Source organism: Lepidochelys kempii, chromosome 11 (assembly GCF_965140265.1).
Source record: "Lepidochelys kempii isolate rLepKem1 chromosome 11, rLepKem1.hap2, whole genome shotgun sequence".
Classification (NCBI taxonomy): Eukaryota; Metazoa; Chordata; order Testudines; family Cheloniidae; genus Lepidochelys; species Lepidochelys kempii.
In genome coordinates, this window is record NC_133266.1 from 64057890 (window position 1) to 64073136 (window position 15247).

At 48.6% G+C, this 15247-nt stretch overlaps 1 protein-coding gene across 1 annotated transcript in view; it reads right to left on the minus strand.

Moving 5' to 3' along the window:
* PTH2R (parathyroid hormone 2 receptor) overlaps positions 1-15247 on the minus strand; it is a 96599-nt gene that overhangs the window by 72000 nt on the left and 9352 nt on the right. The window lies entirely within an intron of this gene.

Consider the following 15247-nt stretch of genomic DNA (forward strand, 5'->3'; position numbering starts at 1 on the left):
TACACAGCCAACCGTACCTGCAGGGGGCAGCTTCCCTAGGCCGGCAATTTAAAAGGGCCCTGGCCCTTTAAATCACCGCCAGAGCCCCGGGGCTCCCGGCTGCCACTGCAGCTACCGCTACCATGGGGCTCTGGTGGGGATTTAAAGGGCCTAGGGCTCCCAGCCACCACGACCACAGTCAGCACCTTGGGCCCTTTAAATCGCTGCTGGAGTCCCAGGGTAGTGGCAGTGATTTAAAGGCCCCGCCCCTTCCACCCGAGGCCTCGCCCCTTCCACCCAAGGGCCCCCCCTTGCTCAGGACCCCAGCCCTGCGTACCAGTAAGTCTCAAGTTATTTTCACCCCTGGATATAAATGAAACCAGACTGATCATTCATAAGAACATAGGAATTGCCACACTTGATCAGACTACTGGTGTATCTAGGTCAGTATCCTGTGTCTGACAGTGGCCATTACTAAAGGCTTCAGAGGCAGACACAAACCCCAAATTGTGCAATTATTGGATAACCTGCCCCTAAGGGATGTTACTTCTTAACTTCCAGCAGGTAGAGATTGGCTGATACCCCAAAGCACAAGGGTTTGTAACCCTTTCAACTTTTTTTAAATGATCCTTTCTGATGTATCATAGAATATCAGGGTTGGAAGGGACCTCAGGAGATCATCTAGTCCAAGCCCCTGCTCAAAGCAGGACCAATCCCCAGTTTTTGCCCCAGATCCCTAAATGGCTCCCTCAAGGATTGAACTCACAACCCTGGGTTTAGCAGGCCAATGCTCAAACCACTGAGCTATCCCTTCCCCCCCTTTTATATGAGTCACATGTCCTTTGCATGTTTGTTAATAATATGTTTTGGCTTATGACTGGAGTTTATTCTTCAGGTAAACATGCTCCACAAAGAGAATCATAGAATATCAGGGTTGGAAGGGACCTCAGGAGGGCATCTAGTCCAACCCCCTGCTCAAAGCAGGACCAATCCCCAATTTTTGCCCCACATCCCTAAATGGCTCCCTCAAGGATTGAGCTCACAACCCTGGGTTTAGGAGGCCAAAGCTCAAACCACTGAGCTATCCCTTCCCCGCCCACTGGGTGTGTTCTCATCACGCACCTTGCTTTTAGCACTCTTTTCTCCAAAGCATCTCATCAGATTTGCCCCATTGGTCACAAGACTCCTAATATGACATAAGATCACACATGGGCTATCTCAGAGATATTAGTGTCGTTCTGGTGAAGGAGTTGGCATTTATAATGGAAAGTTGGCGTCACCATCCAGGGCAGACTACAGTCCCAGTAATTAATACTAGTTACTACTCAAGACAGAGTAAGTTGAAAGCTACTGTGAAATACGAACTGGAAGCAATTTCTCAGTTACAAATAGGGCTTTTCTACACTTACATTTTACAGTGCTCTAACTTGCTGGCTCAGGGGTGTGAAAAATCACCCCCGAGTGCAACAAGTCTGAGCGCTTTAAAGCTCTAGTGTAGACAGGCACCCTCGTGGAGGTGGATTACCAGGAGCACTGGGAGACCAGCACTCACGCGCGACCACACTCACACTTCAAAGGGCCGCTGCGGGAGCGTTCCCGCGACAGTGCTGTGAAGTTGCCAGTGTAGCCATGCCCTTAGAGTTGGGTGACAAATGGTTTGGACTTTTTTTGTGTGCTAAAAATGCAGATTTGGGTTGACAAACGTTTCCAAATGTGTGTCAAATTTACCAAATTGTTTTGGCCAAAATACAAAATTCTAAGACGTCAAAAAGCGTTTCATGTTTACAGTTTCTGAATGAAATGTTTTAATTTTTTTAAAAATTCAAAACAAAGAACTGTTTTGAATTTAACTTCAATTTTACTTTTTTTTTTAAATGCGTAAAAATTCAAACGTGAAATGAAACATTTCAGGTTGAACAAAACATTATGTTCAGCCTGAAATGAATTTTTTCACTTTTCTGGTTCGGGGGGAAAAAAAAAAATTCATTTTAGGCCAACCCAAAACAATTAAAAAAAACAAAAAAAACCAAAAAATCAGTTCAGCCAGCAAACTGGAAGCCAGTTCGTCTTCAATATGTTGCTAATTCAGAGTCTAGAAAAGTTTTTCTAGACACCAAATACTGTGCAGGATCCCCCAGTTTGTGGCATTTTCTATTGTATTTCATGAAAGCGGGAGAACACTGGAACATCAGACACTGCTCTAGAAGGATTGTATTGATAAGCAAAAGCTCTTTCTGGATGCCAGCCGTGAGATGGGCACTTTTTCATTTCAGGACATAGTGCAGTACAATCACTGAGCTATAACCATTACAACTGGTGAACATTCAAAATAAAAGAAGCGGTGGGATGACTGAGCAGCAAATAGCCCAGATAATTAATGGTACATTTCAGGATAGAAGAAGCCACATGGGCCTTCTACCTGCTGGTCTAGTAGTTGTCTGTAAAGTTGGTGTCAGTTCCAGGGTAACTGCACCTGTATTCTGCCTTCACGATCTAGCAAGGGCACCCACTTAGAAGTTTATAGCTCCCAGCCACCATCTCTCTTGAGTCGAGATCTGCATTTCTCCGCCTTGTGACCAGCTTTTTAAAGGCTGCACAGTTCCCTGCCTTACACGGTGATATTCCCAGGAAATTAGACTGCCTAAATAGGCCAGCAATTGTCAGTCACAAGCTACCACACAGCTGTTTCTAAGCAAGCACTCTTCTTAAGTGAAATTGTTACAGAGATGACATACTAAATAAATAAGAGGCTACACACATCAAAAAATCTTACCAGAGGTCACCCCATCTGGTAGGGGTCAGTCCTTCAATCCAACAATGAGGTACTACTCTCTGTAGTTACAAGTTCATAACAGTCCACAGGCACCAACTTTTACTTTTGCCAGGGGTTGTTCTACCCCCACTGCGCCCTGAGGCCTCCACCCCTTCCCCAGAGGCCTCCCTTCACTCCGCCTCTTCCCGCCCCCTCCTCCGAGGCCTCCCCTTCACTCTGCCTCTTCCCGCCCCCTCCTCCGCCCCCTCCCCCGAGGCCTCATCCTCACGCCGCCTCTTCCCGCCCCCACTCCGCCCCTGCGGCCTCATCCTCACGCCGCCTCTTCCCGCTCCCGAGGCCTCATCCTCACACTGCCTCTTCCCGCCCCCGCTCCGCCCCCTCCCCCGAGGCCTCATCCTCACGCCGCCTCTTCCCGCCCCATTCCCTGATGCCACCCCCTGCTCGCCATCCTCCCCTCAAGCCTCTCCCTAAGCTGCCAAACAGCTGTTTGGCAGCGCCCCTGATTCGCTAATCAGGGCACCACCAAACATCTGAATGGGGGTGCAGCCAAACAGCTGTGACTGCTGAGTACCCATGGAGTCAGCGCCTATGTAACTGTCCCAGATTCAGCACCAGAACCAAGACTGGGCAGATCAGCCTGTTTCTTTATACAGCTTCGACCTTTGATCTCCAGGAACAGGTAATCAGCAATCATCCTCTGCTTCTGGCCTTCTATACTAGCAGACAATGACCCTCTCCTCAGGGCATAGCTTCAAAAGGCTGGATTTTTGTATAACTGGAGGTGCGGGATTTACATTAACCTCTCCCTAAGTATTCGCCAGGAAATCCACTTAACATTCATTGTCCCAAAAGTTCATTCTTGCCAGACACATTTTCAACATAGTCCTGTTTCTTCACTTCGCAGGGGGAAGGGAGAGCTCAGTGGTTTGAGCATTGGCCTGCTAAACCCAGGGTTGTGAGTTCAATCCTTGAGGGGCCATTTAGGGATCTGGGGGGAAAAATTGGGGATTGGTCCTGCTTTGAGCAGGGGGTTGGACTAGATGACCTCCTGAGGTCCCTTCCAACCCTGTGATTCTATGATGGTCAGCAGAGCAGAAATTTAGTGGGAACCACTGTGCAGTAGTCAAAAGCTGTTACTTGTGACTGCTAGGATGGTCCAAGATATTTTATACTGGTTTGCTGGGGGTATGCACACACCACCTGAAATCTGTTCGGTTTTTGCCCCAGATTTCAAATGCAGGATGTTGTGATCTTTTTGTTTCTGTTGCTTTCCTAACTACAGCAGGAAACTCAAAGGGCCAAATTCACCACTTGAATAACTACACTGATTTCAAATTCATCCCGGCTATAACTTATTTGACACAAGCCCAGATTTTGTCAGGACCTACAACATTCTGAATTCATAGGGGTGAGCAGAGATGTCAATCTGGGCCATAATCCTAATCCTGTATTCCTTGCACAGCCACAACTCCGCTGAACTCATGGGGATCTCTAGTGCACAGAATCAGTCCCAGTAGGGAACTTGAATCTGTGATGCCAAGAGCGGCGCCCACCTGCAGTGACCTTCCACACAGGGTTCCACTTATAATGGAAAGGAGAAATAAATACCCGCACGTTGCAACGTGCAAACTGCAGCTCTGGCTATAAGGCATCGGCTTGAAGTGAAACTCTTCTGGGGAATGGGGGGGTGAGAGTGACTTTGCTAAGAGGGTTTCATCATATTTGCTAGAGTGCATTCCTGTCAAGTGCCTTCTCAAAGCCCACTCTCTTCATTTGACCTCTCCATGGCACCATGCGCTTCCACCTCGGCACTGATGTTTTTCTTATTTGTATCCGATCCATCGTAATACAACTATAATCTCTTCCAGGTGTGGCTCTTTTCCTTTTAGGCTACACACATGTGCGGTACTACGTACCATGGATTTGTAAGCTTCTTTATGATGTGGAGTGGTTTACAGTCATTATGTTCCTTCCTTTATAAAAGCAGCCTCAGGCTGCACTTAATGGCAGTACACCCTTTGAGCTTCTAAAATATTTCTCGCCTCTGGAGTGCAGCAATTTGCATGAGGCAGATCTGGCTCCACGCAGAGAAAGAACACACAAGCTAGGGCAGCAAAGCATTAGCCTCTCTGTATTGCATGACTGACTCCAGGCGAAGACATTTTGCCATCTGCATAAAGCAACAAACTCCAGAGCTGTGGTTCCCTGGCTGTAGTCTGAAGACAGCTTGTAGGTGGGTCCTCAGAGCGACCGCCCTCCTAGCGGTGAAGCATCCAGCGACCTTTAAGCAGTGACACTTGCTGCTAGAAGTCACCTTTTCTCTCTCTCATGAGTTCCAGCAGCATGTTTGACCTACTAAACCAGAGGTGGGCAAACTAGGGCCCGTGGGCCACGTCCGGCCCGTGGGACCCTCCTGCCTGGCCCCTGAGCTCCTGGCCCAGGAGGCTAGTCCCTGGCCCCTCCCCCGCTGTTCCCCCTCCCCCGCAGCCTCAGTGCACTACACCGCCAGCGCAATGCTCTGGGCAGCAGGGCAGCACAGTGGCAGAGCCGCGGCCTGTCCTGGTGCTCTGGGTGGCGCGGCTGCAGCACCACCAGCCACCAGCGCTCCAGGCAGTGCCGTAAGGGGGCAGGGGAGTTGGGGATGGTGGTCAGAGGGGGGTTGGATGGGGCAGCAGTCCCAGGGGGCAGTCAGGGGCAGGGGTTCCGGGGGCGGTCAGGGTACAGGGAGAAGGGGTGGTTGGATGGAGCGGGGATCCCGGGGGGCAAGTCAGGAATGAGAGAGGGGGTTGAATGGGGCAGCAGGGGCGGGTCTGGGGGTGGTTGGGGTAGGAGTCCCAGGAGGGCCATCAGGGGACAGAGGGGGGTTGGATGGGGCAGCAGTCCCGGGGGAGCCATTGGGGGCGAGAAGCCGGGGTGGGGGTGGGGTCGGATAGGAGGCGGGAGCCGGGCCATGCTTGGCTGTTTGGGGAGACACAGCCTCCCCTAACCAGCCCTCCATACAATTTTGGAAACCCGACGTGGCCCTCAGGCCAAAAACTTTGCCTGTCCCTGTACTAAACTGTCACTGGGACGTGTCGTGATGCACCCTTAAGCGGCACTAACCTGTGTTTTGGTGTACATTGCTTTAAATGGTGTTCAGGCGAGCAGGTGGGTACCTTTGGAGGAAGGGATTAGACACGGATAGTCAGCAGAGCAGCACACAAATGTTCTACAGTGGGTAGGGCACAATTTGTAAGTCTCACTTCTTGTGCTTCAGTGCATATGTTAATCAGCAGCTAGCGTCAAGAAGAAAGATGCCCTCTTCTATAGCATTAAGGGGGCAAGTATTCCTTACTCTTACAGGGAGTAACGTTGAATGCTTCAGAGACATCCCATTGGCTTGTTTTAAATACAGTAATTCTGACGACTACTCATTTCCCACCACACTAACAGCTTTCCACTCCTGCTTCTATATAACAACACTTGATTTTTAAATTTTGAGGCATAAAGCTTGAATAGAAAGTGTGCTGTAGAGGACAATCCTGCACAGTCCCTGGGTGACCTAACAAGTCTTGTCCATGCCTGGAGACCAAGATAATGCAATTAATATATCTGACATATATGGCACGTGGCTTGCAAATTCTAATCTATTCGCTTCTTTTTGAAATGTTTACTTCCACTAGCATCAAGAAACCGAATAATAAAGGAATGCCACATTCATATTAAGGGTACAGTAGGCAGACCCCTTAGCAATGACTTAATTCATCAATATCTCAGGTTATTTTTTTCCCCCCTTTTGGCCTTTTTGTTTTTAATTTGAACATTTAGGAAAAAGTAGAGTGCCACTTTAATACCAAAGCCTGACAACGCCAATTAATTTCCAGTAGCTGTGCTGGTGTAATTAACTCCGTATTGATCTGGATGTCCTATTGTAGGCACACTATTTCCACATGAGGGACATTAAAAGCCAACATCAGCTAATTAGGAAAGTGGGCCAGCAAGCCCCGATAGCAGAGAGTGTCAGTAAAACAAAAACAAAACCACTCACCTTTGGGTCACTGGCTCAGCTCTGGCCCAGATTGGGGGCAATTATACTGTACCTTGCACTTCTTTAGCACCTATTTGAGGTTCCCACAAGGAGTTAAAGCCTCAACATCCCTTTGAGGTACAGTACTGTTTGTAAATATTTTGTACCAATTTTACACATGGGGAAATACAGGCAGAAAAAGGTTGAGTGACTTGCCCAAGGACACACACAGCTTAAGGAAGAGTCAGTTATAGAGCTCATACACAAATGTCCCCATTCTTTGCTTTAACCAGTAGACTGCACTGCAGCTAGTAACCAAAAGCTGTTACCAGTGGCTGGCTGGCATTTTATTTGAACAGAATAGGTGGGCTTAGTCCAGGTCCTACTGGAGAGAGGTTCACCTCGCAGCCAGCACTAAGTGACACCTTTAATGGTATGGTCAATGGCTGGCTGTGCCTGGGGCCCAAGCAGGCCTCACATTTCAAGGTAGTTCCTCTAGAAGACCCCAAGGCAATGGCAGAATTCAGACATCACTATGCACTCTGTACCTCCTAGATGGGTACACAAATGATTATTGCCCTACCAAATTCACAGCCATGAAAACCACATCACGGACCAGGAAATCTGATCTCCCCACCGTGAAATCTGGTCTTGTGTGCTTTGACCCTATATTATACAGATTTCATGAGGGAGACTAGCGTTGTGGGGGTCCTGACCCAAAAAGGAGTTGCCGGGGGGGGGGGGGGTGTCATAAGATCATGGTGGGGGGGGGTCGCGGTATTGCCGCCCTTTACTTCTGCGCTGCCTTCAGAGCTGGCGGCCGGAGAGCAGCGGCTGTTGGTTGTGCGCCCAGCTCTGAAGGCAGCACCCCGCCAGCAGCAGCGCAGAAGTAAGGGTGACAAGACCAGACCACGCCACCCTGAGTTCTGCGCTGCTGCCTTCAGAGCTGGGCAGCTGGAGCGGGCTACCCTTACTTCTGCGGCTCCTGCAGAAGTAAGGGGCTTGGCAGTGCTGCTACCCTATAACAACTTTGTGACACTACCCCCCCACCCCCAACTCCTTTTTGGGTCAGGTCCCCTACAATTACAATACCATGAAATTTCAGATTTAAATAGATGAAATAATGACATTTACGATTTTTAAAATCCTATGACCATGAAATTAACGAAAATGGACCATGAATTTGTAAGGCCCTACAAATGACTAACTTAGAGCTACACTGAGCCATCAGGCACAAGCCTGAGCTAGGGCTGGTGCACAAATTGCACTCCTCTTGGAAATCGAGTGCCTCTGAGGCACTCGGAGTCACAATTCCTCCCCTACTCCTCCTTGTTCCCAGGGGAGTGGCAATTTATTGCTGGATTGTACCAGTATAACCGACTGCACACTGGTTGAGCATGTGGCGGGTGCAGCCAGCCTTCTTCCTCCTGCTCTGAGGACACAATAAGCAAAGGTTTCAGAGTAGTAGCCATGTTAGTAGCCTAGCACATCTACCAATGTGATCTATGCCATCATGTGCCAGCAATGCCCCTCTGCCATGTATATTGGCCAAACCGGACAGTCTCTACGCAAAAGAATAAATGGACACAAATCTGAACATCAGGAATCATAACATTCAAAAACTAGTCGGAGAACACTTCAATCTCTCTGGTCACTCAATAACAGACCTAAAAGTGGCAACTCTTCAACAAAAAAACCTTCAGAAACAGACTCCAACTGGAATTAATTTGCAAACTGGACACCATCAGATTAGGCCTGAATAAAGACTGGGAGTGGTTGGGTCGTTACAAAACCTAAACCTAATTTCCCCCAATACCAATTTCCCCTACTGTTGCTCACACCTTCTTGTCAACTGTCTGAAATGGGCCACTCTCATTACCACTTCAAAAGTTATTTTTCCTTCCTTGGTATCCTGCTGTTAAGTGAATTGTCTCATTAGACTGACCTCACACTTGGTAAGGTAACTCCCCTCCTTTCATGTATTTATACCTGCTCCTGTATTTTCCATTCCATGCATCTTATGAAGTGGGTTCTAGTCCATGAAAGCTTATGACCAAATAAATTTGTTAGTCTCTAAGGTGCTCGTTGAATAAGCAAAGGATTAGTCCCACTTGCTCATCCCCCCTAGACACAGGGTAGCCCAGGCATTGACATAAGTGGTTTAATAGTTTATTTTTTAAAACTCATTCCTTTGCCCAGGCATTGAGTTCAAGTCACAATCTAGCCCTTTGTCTGTAAGACAGCCTGGTGCCTCCCAGAAGTGCTAAACTCATGCCAAACTAAGTGAAGATTAGTTTTCTAGATATCCCACGGGATGAGTGGCATAATACTGCTGTGGCATAATACTTAGTGAAACCTCAGAAAGTTCACAACTACAGAGTTAGGTTAATGCAAGGCAGCTTACCTCTACACTAATCTGTAGCTCCCACCGATGTAAGTCGCCCACTACATCAACTTCATAACTCCACCACCACGAGAGCCGTAGAGCTTAGGTTGATGTAGTTAGGTTGACTCAGTATCCGTGTAGACACCGCATTGCTTACATCTACCTTTACTGCCTTTGACAGAGCGCCCCGTGCCAGCTTTCAAAGGTAGCAACAGGTGCTGTAAGCGTGGGGCTGACCACCGGAGGCCCCCCGCCCCACGTGGGGCTGACCACTGGGGTGGGGAGAGGAGATCTAGCAGTCAGCCCCATGCAGAGCTGAGGGGCTCCAGCTGTCAGCCTGGGCATGGGAGCTCTGGTGCTTAGCCCGTCTGGGGCTGACATCTCCGGCAGTGAGCCCCAGGGCGGGGAGGGGGCTCTGGTGCTCAGGCTTGGGGCAGGGGAGGGGGAGCCTCCAGCAGTCAGCACTGCGTGGCTCTCGATCCCCTACCCTCCAGCTGTCAGAGCCCCACAATGCCCCACTTCAGTAGGTGCAAGCGCTCCCAATGAGGACACGCGCCACCGGCAGAAGGAGGGCAGCACTGACATGAACAGCTGATCAAATTACTGCGGTGGCTTTAGGTTGACCTAACTTAAGTCGACTTAATTTTGCAGTGTAGTCATGCCCTACGCTCAGTAAGTCTTAGTGGAACTATACTGACTTCCTTCCGATTTCAGCGGAGCTGTGGTGATGGACACCAGCTCAGGATCAGGCGTATAGGGTTCAGATCATGAGATGTGTGGGTGCTTGCCTTTCATCATTAATAGAATATAAAAACGCGCACAGTGGACTGGTTTTTCCTTGCCGGACTTGAGTTCTCAGATTGTTATGATTGAATTGGTGGCTGTGTTGAACTGAAAGCAACTCCACTTTCAATGCAATAGGGCAGCATTTGCTAATGAGCTGATAAGCTGCTGAGTACACAGCTGGGGGAGGCAGTAATTCACCTGTCGCACCAACCCTAAGTGTTCAAAAGCCGTGAGTCGCCTCTTCCCAAAAATCATACGATTTTTAAGCCAATCACAAGAGTTTGAAAAATAATACAGTTTGGGGTTTTCCTATTTTGCCTTCTGGGTTGTACATCTTCAAGGCATCTTGTACTTCAGGCAAAGCAGAGCCTGACCCACGTGTAATCAATGCAGCAGTTCCTGCCTGAGTCTGCAGACAGCCTGAAACAATAGCTCTGGGAATGGCCCCATCCATCTCCTTGGGAGATTGACTCCCAAACCCACTGCTGTAGGGGAACCCTTAATTTTGACACTACCCTAGAGGACTGCTTGAGGCAGGTACAGAAGAGTGCAATAGGCTCAGCCCACCCAGGCAAAGAGATACGTCCTGATTGTTGGGGTCAGTGCTGCCACTCCTGACTCTTGGGGGAGAGAAAGGGTCCCTGCCGCGCTCCGAGAAGACAGGAAGCGGCCCCACTGCCTCTCTCTCTGTCCTACAAGTGAAGGGCAAAGCCCTAGTAATAGGAGAAGAGCTGTGCGTGGTCCCACAGTGCATTAATCCAGCCATTCTACTAGTACTGCAGCCAAACAACAAGACTCAGAGACTCTGGAAAGATCCCAATGGAAGGATTAGCGAGGGCTTCTGAAGAAACTCAGCGTGCGGCAGTCAGGTGTTCCATTGAGGCTGTGAGGAAGGGAAGAGAGGAACCTGAAAGGCAATCAGCACCTCTCAGGACAAAAGGACGGGGGTGGGGAAATACCATGCTTTGAGCTGGCAGATGCGTTAAACATTTATCATCTGCTATGCTGGCGCTGCTAGCAACTGAAAGGACTGAGGGATTCCCTGGGGTTACTTTAAAGGATTTGAGCTATTTGGATAATGAACAGATCAGATCAAGTTAGTCAGGGGTAAGGAGAGTGTGTGGGTAGCGTGTTTAAAACAAAGACAGCAGGTCCTTGCGAGGGCTCAAAATCGGAGCACATGGCTCATTCTGGTGACAGAAACAGCAGATCCCTGGGCACCAAAGCAGCCAATGCAGGTTCCATGGACAATGAAAGAAATCCCAACATTCCTTTCTTCCCCTTTCGCCTTCCTGCAAAAAGACAATGGCAGAAAAATCACCGAAAGTCAATTTCTTCCGACCCTGACCAAAGAACTTTCATTGAGAGGGGAAAATACAGTAACATCTTCGTGGCTGCTTGTGTTTCTCTCTTTGCTTCTCTGCAGAGCTTCAGCCTTAGTGCCCCTTCCTGCCCCTCACACTGGGGTACCTGGAGGAGTTTACCATTCTTGTTCTCACAGTGCACAAGCATCCTCAGACTATTCACACGAGGAGAGGGGGAGAGTCATTGGAGCCCACCAGCGAAGCCCCACAGAACCCACAGGGGCAGAGCAGTGACTGTGTTTTGCTCTCACACAATGGAGATCAGATCCGAAGGAATTTTTTGGCTTCCCTCTTTTGCTCTATTTAGGCCAGGTCTACACTAAAAACTTGACCCAGCTACATCCCTCCGGGGTGTGAAAAATCCACCCCCTGTAGTTAAGCCATCCTAACCCCTGGTGTAGGCAGCTCTAGGCTGACTGATGAATTCTTCCATTCACGTAGCTACCGCCTCTCAGGGAGGTGGATTAACTCCACCAATGAGAGAAGCCCGGTCGTCGCTGTGTTGAGTGTCTGCACTACTGCAGCATGTCTAGTGAAGACATAGCCTCGGTCTGTAAGCTCCTTGGAGCAGGAATGCGTAGTTTTGTGTTTTGGAATTTGTGCAGATTTGGGTTTTGTAAATGCAGAGTACATTCAAGGCACTATCCCTGTGATTCACACTAACCCCACCCATCCTGCATCCCCGGTCCAGTTCCAGGGAAAGGCCACACACTTCCCACAATCCCTCCTTTCTAAGCCATGGAGAGAATAGGAAGCTCTCCCTCACCATGTTCATAACACTTGCATCTCTGCATTAAGACAGTGACTGCATGCAAATCTCATCTTCCGGACTTCAGCTGGTCACCTGTAGGGTCAAGAAGGATCCCCCATCCATTGCCCGGGCCAGACTGCCCAGATACAATTGGCCGGGAGTGGTTGCCTTCCGTTGAAGCATCAGATATTAGGCACAGCTAGAGGCAGGACACCAGACGAAATAGCCCAATGTTCTGAAGCGCTACAGAGAATCCTCGCTCCTCCATGCTTAGCTGGGGAATCTGGCTTCCACGCTCTGGGTCAAACTGATCACCAGATTTGGGGTTAGGAAGGAATTTCCCTCCAGGTCAGAGGGGTTTTTCACTTCACTCTGCAGCATGGAGCAGGGATCACCTGCCAAGAGCCACTGGGCACAGCGGACTTACTCTATTCCCTGCCATCGCAGGGGCTCAGGCATTGGGGCCATCTGCATCTCTCCTGTGGCACAGGACACTTTAGTCTCAGGACTGGAAAGTAAACAAGACATTTGGACCAATAAAATCGACTTGGAAAGATTCAGAAGTAAGCCGTGTCTTGCCTCCGCAGTTATTTCTAAGTAAGGCACAAACAAGGCATATGATTTACTGCAGGTCACCCAGCACTAAACTTTACAGCTGGAGCATCATGGACAGGAGGAGAAAAATGGACAGAGGCGCTGGGGGAAGAGGAGAGAGAAAGAAACAGTCCCAGTTGGAGCAGGAACAGTCAGTGCAGGATTGGTTCCAATCCCAAGGAGAGGAAATCAGGTGAGAGCAGCAGTGCAAACAGCAGGAAGTTTGGGGGAGGGGGGGGAAGAATGGGAAGGGCTATGAGGAGGAAATCAGATACAGCCCTCCTGGAACCCTGAGTATGTAAATCGCATTCCTAGCCTGTGCTGGGGCCCATGTCACTGCATCTTCATTGCGATTTGTAGCTGCCCTAGCTAGATTAAATCTTAGCATAGATATGCCTACATGTGATAATAGACACACCCTATGCTGACTACTCATAGATCTACCTCTGCTCCAGACCCATCTCTTTCTAGCCAAACTAAAAGGTCAGCCTGACTCTGGTCTAGCCATCAGCTCTAGTTCAACCTGGCTAAAACAGAGCTCTGAACCCCGCTTCCCCACACCCAGAACTGCCCCCCGCCTCCTTTCTTGATCACTATGTGGTGGTGTTGTCACATCCTGCCTGTCACTCACACCTCTAACCTGGGGTCATCCTCACAACTGCATTAAACTACTCCCAGTGTTAAATGGCATTATTTACACTTCCAGTCCTCCTTTAAAAGAGTCTAACAATCTACAACAGCTAGGCATACTCTTTTAAGTTCATATAAGGGCCTTATGGAATAAACCCTGTGCTTATGGAACTCCTGTGGGAACACGGTGTATGAAGGAACAGGACTCGGATGTTATAAATATATTTATCTAGGGAAGGGAAGAGGGAATTAGTGTTCGGGAGAAAAAGGAAAAACACACAGAGCAAAAGGTGGGTCAGATGGAGGGCAATGGCCTTAATATAGCAAAGTCCCATAGAGCTTTCCAACATCAACCTATAGCAGAGCCTCTGTTTGCCTCATCAATTGGGAAATAGTTCCCAGTAACGGCTTAGAAAGAGAGAATGGAGGTTTTTTGCTTATTCTACTGTAGCAGCCTTTTTGTTCCATGCAGACATTGCCCTTGTAAAAAATAAAAGTTGCCAGACCACACGATAAGAGACGGTCTATGCTAGAAGTCTCCTCATTATATGCTTCAATGCCTTTTTAGCAATTGCAGAATGCTGTGCATGATACATATAGCATACAGATTATGCTGGCTAGAATTGTGACAAGTTTCAAACCTGAGATCAAATTTATTTCTGTGGGCCAGATGCAAATCTCAGTATTCCCAACCTCCAGTGCCCCAAAATCATAGGCCAGGCCCTACAAAATCATGAGCTATGACCCCTAAAGGTTTAGAATAGAAGGCAAATAAAAATCTCATTTTTAAGCCAATCTCAACACCTATGAGGGCTAGAAGTTTACTTTTAAAAATGGAAGCTGAAATTCTCACTTAAACATGGGATTCCAGTAGGTGGAGTTTTTTTTAAAAAACAAAACAAAAACACACACTCACACACCACAAGACTAGGGCCTGCTCTACACTATGGGGTTAGGTCGAATTTAGCTGCGTTAGGTCGACTTAAAAATGACTGCGTCCACACAACCAACTCCATTCCGTTGACCTAAAGGGCTCTTAAAATCGACTTCTGTACTCCTCCCCTATGAGGGGAGTAGAGCTAAAATCGACCTTGCTGGGTCAAATTTTAGGTAGTGCAGATGCAAATCGATGGTATTGGCCTCCAAGAGCTATCCCAGAGTGCTCCATTGTGACCGCTCTGGACAGCACTTTGAACTCTGATGCACTAGCCAGGTACACAAAAAAAGCCCCGGGAACTTTTGAATTTCATTTCCTGTTTGGTCAGTGTGGCGAACTCAGCAGCACAGGTGACCATGCAGTTCCCCCAGAATCGTAGAATGTTTCTACACTCCCCCTATCATCTCTGTCCCTGAGGTTATCGCAGATTAGAATGCGGGGAAAAAAAACAACAACAAAAAACGCACTCACAATGACATGTTTTCCAAGCTCATGCAGTCCTCCTGCACTGATAGAGCACAGCTTAATGCATGGAGGCATTCAGTGGCAGAGGCCAGGAAAGAATTGAGTGAGTGCGAAGAGCGGAGGCAGGACGCGATGCTGAGGATAATGGGGGAGCAACCGGACATGATGAAGCATCTGTTGGAGCTTCAGGAAAGCCAACAAGAGCACAGACCCCCGCTGCATCCACTGTATAACCGCCTACCCTCCTCCTATGTTCCATAGCCCCCTCACCCAGACGCCCAAGAACGCAAGCAGGGGAGGCTCCGGGCACCCAGCCACTCCACTCCAGAGGATGGCCCAAGCAACAGAAGGTTGTCATTCAAAGAGTTTTATTTTTAGTGTGGCTACAATAAGCCATGTGGCCTTGTCCTTCCCTCCTCCCCCACCCCACCCGGGCTACCTTGTCCGTTATCTCATTTTTTAAAAAATTAATAAAGAATGCATGGTTTCAAAACAATAGTTACTTTATTTCGAAGGGGGAAGGGTGGTTGGCTTACAGGGAATTAAAATCAACAAAGGGGGCGGGTTTGCAGCAAA